This window comes from Trachinotus anak, unplaced genomic scaffold (assembly GCF_046630095.1).
Source record: "Trachinotus anak isolate AG129_WGS33_773 ecotype Australia unplaced genomic scaffold, CSIRO_AGI_Tana_v1 ptg000032l, whole genome shotgun sequence".
Lineage (NCBI taxonomy): Eukaryota > Metazoa > Chordata > Actinopteri > Carangiformes > Carangidae > Trachinotus > Trachinotus anak.
Genome location: NW_027273883.1, coordinates 28,965,237 through 28,970,543, shown reverse-complemented (window position 1 = coordinate 28,970,543; position 5,307 = coordinate 28,965,237). Strand labels below are relative to the sequence as shown.

General features: G+C 36.7%; 1 long non-coding RNA gene across 1 annotated transcript; it reads right to left on the bottom strand.

Moving 5' to 3' along the window:
* Positions 1 to 1,408: 1,408 nt before the first annotated feature.
* On the bottom strand, positions 1,409 to 4,730 carry LOC139613713 (uncharacterized). The gene is made up of 3 exons (XR_011686811.1): positions 4,176 to 4,730; positions 3,217 to 3,324; positions 1,409 to 3,056 (listed from the first exon to the last, which is right to left on the bottom strand). It is a non-coding gene; the product is annotated as an uncharacterized lncRNA (long non-coding RNA).
* Between the last annotated feature and the right edge of the window lie 577 nt (positions 4,731 to 5,307).

Genomic DNA, 5,307 nt, shown 5'->3' with positions numbered 1-5,307 from the left:
TACAAAATACTCCTCATACAATAAACTGACGGTTTATTTTTAGCTACAGTCACAAGGGAAATTGACAAGATAAATATAAGCCCTTTCTAGTTTATTTGTATACAGCAATGCAAACATATACCCTGTAGATGATGAATGGAAACAAAGGAACTGAAGACATAGAACAGCATAAAAACAGTGCAATAGAAAGAATCTGTAAAAGTAATTTTGTAAATATATACAGAGAAAAAAATATACAATTAGATTTACCTAAACAGTAGAGCACTTATAAAATAGTAGCTGTGGAATATGCAATTCTGAAGTGTAATACAATATTTTTATAGTCTGCAAAGAGTGTGGTGCATAATGGAGGTAGGTGTGCATGTACAGGTTTGGGTGCCGGTGGGTTGCTGTCCAGTGTTTGACATCTTTTGATGAAGATGCCAAAAGTTAATGGGCTTGTCCATCAGCTGTCGTATCACTACTATCACAGTTGACTTGCATTTTCAAAAATTGGACAGTGATAATCAATTATAATTTTGTTAATGTTATTTGTTTAGATTATCTCATCTCAACACATTAGTATACTCAAATTACACAATACATGCATCATTTTATGTTTTACATACCATACCAATTCTGAGTTGTTTCTCAGCAAGTTCTTCAGTGGGTGTGTTGTAGTCATTTTCACTAAAAAGTACTAAGTATTGTAAAATATAACCAAGCATCATGAACATACATCTTGCAATGTGTTATGTGATCTAACATGATTAAGATGTACTCTGTACTGCAAAATATATCAAATTCTGAATTTATGCACTAAACACATCAACTATGTTCATGTTTGAAGATGGAATTATATGATTAGAAATTTGTGATGTAACTTAGTTTGAATAAAGTTGTTTTTTTTTTAAAATAGAGTCAGAGGAACCTTGGAGATAAGGGTGTCAGATTTCCAGCTCTGGTCTACTTGTGGTTTCCAGAGTTTCTAATAGCAGAACGGGGTCAGAGCCTTCAGCTATCAAGCTCCTCAGCGCCCAGTGTGGGTTCAGGAGGCAGACCTTTAGATCCCTGATCTACCTTTAAGATCAGGCTTAAAACTGTCCTCTTTGATAAAACTTATAGTTAGGGCTGGCTCGGGTATGTCCTGAACCATCCCTTAGTTATGTTGCTATAGAGCTAGACTGCTGAGGGATTCCCATGATGCATTGGGCTCTCTCCCTCTCTCTCTCTCTCTCTCTCTCAAATACTCTATGCCATTAACTTTGTTTTTTTTTCTCCCATAGTTTGTGCTTCTCCTCTCTCTCTCTCTCTGTCCACATTCTGCAGGTATCTCTGTTTCTGGAGCAGCAGGATGTACCACTACTCATCATTACTATTAATTATTATAAGTGTTATCTGTCATTATTATTGATAACACCATTACCTATACAGCTGTTCCTGCCCTCTCTCTCTGTCTTTCTTTTCTCCTCTCTCCTCCCCCCACCTGCTCTTTCTCCTCTTAAACCCAACCGGTCGAGGCACACAGCCGCCCACCCTGAGCCCAGTTCTGTTGGAGGTTTCTTCCTGTTAAAAGGGAGTTTTTCCTCTCCCCTGTCGGCAAGCGCTTGCTCTTTGTGTGAACTGTTGGGTTTTTCTCTATAACAGGGGTCGGTAACCCGCGGCTCTGGAGCCATATGTGGCTCTTTCATCCCTCTGCTGTGGCTCCCTGTGACTTTGGAAAATAAATAATGAATATTTAATTTAAATTTATTTTATTTTAGTTCGTTATATATGAACATGAAAAAGTATGCATTTGGAATCTTGTCGATCTTCGGATCCACATACATATGTGAGCAGGTCTTCTCCAACATGAACTATATTGACAACAAACATCGCTCACACCTCACAGACGACAGCTTACAATCCTGTGTGAAGATGAAGGTGACGTCTTACAGCCCTGATGTGCACACACTGTGTGCTGAGGTTCAGTAGCAAAAATCCAGGTAAAATAAATATTGTAATTGGCTATTATTTTGCAAATATATATTTTACATTGTTAAGTGAAAGAGTCCTTTTTTTATTCAGGTTGACAGCTGACTGCACGCTCCAGTACACACGATAAAAGGATGACAGCACACAGAAGCAGACATTTTTGGTTTGCATTTTTGGTTTACTGCAGGTGGATAATTTAAGTTCGGCTTTTTATTTCATAAATACGAGGAGGACTCAAATAAACATTGAGTACTTTATTTGAATGTAACCTTCAACCCAGCGTCTTTTTTTTCGGAGTTCAAAATATTTTTGTTGCATGTAGACATAAAATTTCATTTTCTCTGTAGCAGTTCATTTATTTCATAAATGCAACATATATATAGTTTTTTTTATATACATAGAATAAAGGTAAAAAACGATATATGCAGTGTTATCTTCATTTTAGATGTCAAAAGGGTTTTGTGGTTCCCGGTGTTTTCTTTTCTGTGGGAAACGGGTCCAAATGGCTCTTTGAGTGTTTAAGGTTGCCGACCCCTGCTCTATAACAGTAAGGTCTCAGCCTTACCCTGTAAAATGCCTTGAGATAATGTGTATTATGATTTTGCGCTATACAAATAAAATTGAACTGAATTTAAATGTTGGAAGATACAGTAAGTGTTATAAGAGAGACTCAGACTTAGTCTCTGACCCATATCTGGACTTGTGCTAACCAACAGGTGGCAGGGGAATAGGTGGGAGTGGGCCAAGCCGTTAGGGGTCATCTGGGCGCTGGGTCCTTATTTTTGGCATCCCCACACTCCACCATCTGGCATTTTCTTTGTACAACCTTTTGATTCTGAAACACAGCACTTCAATACTTTTGGCTACTATAGGAAATTTCCTTGCAAGCCATGTGGTTGTTCCCTTTTTGTCACATCCATCCAACAGCAAATACAGATATATTATTTCTCACTGCAATCTGCATTCTTAGAATTTTAATTGTAATTGTATTTGTGTGAAACTCCCATCTTTTTGCCATCTTTAGATAGCATCAGCAGTCTGTTCAGGTGAAAGTTGTAATCCAAGGCAGCAAGCAGAATGCAAAACGTAGCTCAGTAGTAGCTCTATGAGGAAATAAAACACATATTTTTAACATATTCATTTGTCAATTTCAGTGTTTTACACAGGTACAAACACAAAATTCCTTAAGTATTTGTGCATATCCTTTAGCCACTGCTTGTTCTCAACTATATTCGGGAGAGTCTTGTGCGTCACTGAGTTTACCTGGATAAACTCCTTGTGACTGAAGTCCTCCAGTTGGCCATGATGGCAGGTTCCAACAGCCCAGCTGTGACTGCCACAGACATGGTGGATGATTCCAATCCAAAGTCCCTTACAATATTAGAAAAAAATGACACTGTTGTTTTTTATGTTCATGTGTATCACTGAGTGCATTGTTTCCTCTGCATTAATTCAGCAATTGACCTACATTGTAAACACTTAAGCACAACTACTACATAAAAACAAAACAACAAAAAACAACATTATAATTTGTTAAAAGCCACAAAATAGGACAGGCCCAACACTTACAAGTATTTCATTAATTGCAATTGAGTATACAAACAATTCAATTCTATTTTATCTCAAGTTATGGGGTAAGGTCGAGACCAAAGAATATTATACAGAGAAAGCCAACAGTTCCCATGACTCCCTTTTAACAGGAAGAAACCTCCAGCAGAGCCAGACTCAGGATGGACGACTGTCTGCCTTGACTGACTGGGTTTGAGAGGAGAAAGGTTGTGGGGCAGGGGGCATATAACTCAAGTCTGTGTAAGCACATGAAAGATTAAAAAAAAAAAAAAACACTAACAAAAAAACTCTTCTGTTGTCTCTGCCTTCTTGCAGCACCACCAGTAATGGTTGACTGCATGCTTCAACCAGGTGAGGATGCCATTACCTTTGACCTATGCAGCCTTAAGAGATCATGATAGCAAACATTACATTTTTATTTATTTTCCACAAAGCAAAAATTCTCATAGGTAATGAATTATGCTCACTGCTACAGTCTTTTTTGCTAAGTTCTTGGCACCATGCCACATGTCAAGGCTGTGCCTTATCCCAAGGTCTTTATACTTCCCTGTGTCTGGGTCTGCAAAAGGAAGGATTGGGTATTGTGCTGACATACTAGATTCAGCCTATATAGAATATAACCAACTAGCAAAACCATTGTCATGTATACTCACTCATGAGGGCACCAATCTGTACCTGCGCATCTGCGCAGAATTCCAGGAGTTGAATCTCAGTGTGAAGTTTGCCAACTGTCTGGATAAAGGCCTCCTTCTTCATGAAGACCGAGAACCGCCCTGTCTGCTGGCTTATGTCAATGTTCCGGTCAATAGCCCAATATTGTATCAACAGCAACAGCATGCTTTATGATATGATATATAGTACTACCTGGTGAGTCATTCCTCCTAAAAATAAAAAACAAGTAGTAAATTGGGATCCAAAAATATATACTTAAATAAGTATTTTTAAAAGTATATTTCATATACTTTAGTTAACTTTTTATATGCTTAAAATGAGTATACTTTAAGTTGTGTTAAAATGAAACCACTGAAGTTGTACTTAATATACTGAGAGTTAAAGTCATGCTTAAATAAATTAAATGTACACTCTTCTTGTATTTCTTGGTACTTTCGCCTGTCCTAAAATATACTTAATACATCAGAAGTAGAATTTTCCAAATGCTAAAAAAGTATACTGACATTGAATTTATAGGGTTCTACAAATACATTCTGAAATCTAAACAAATTTACTTAAAATATATTATCAGTGCATTTTAACATAATTTTAGTGCAATCAAAGTATAATTAAATTGCACTGGAAATATGGAAGATGTATACTAAGGTATATTTTCTAAAAAAAACATTTTTGTATGCTATGATGTACTGAAAATAAGTATACTTACATTGGGTTAAATTGCAATTACTTAGGGTAAGACTAAGTGCATTAAAAGTTACAGTTTAGATATGCCTTAATATATTAAAATTATATTTGGTGCATATTTTTAGATACTTCAGACTACAGTAATGGCACACTATCCTATAACTACACTATAAGTACTAGAAGTGTACTTTCAGTATCAAATGTGCCCTTATTTACTTTAAAACATTCAGAAATGAACAGATTTTAAAACTATTTCAATATTTACACAAAGCCACCACATTTGAATAGGCCTGCGTGCTAACATCGCTAGCGCGCTAATGCGCTAATCACGATTAGCATCTCATTTTTAACACACTACATATTGATGAAGCGGTATGCCGGTTACCCGTTGATAACGCTCTTTACAGGCATTTTATTCTCCTGCAGCTT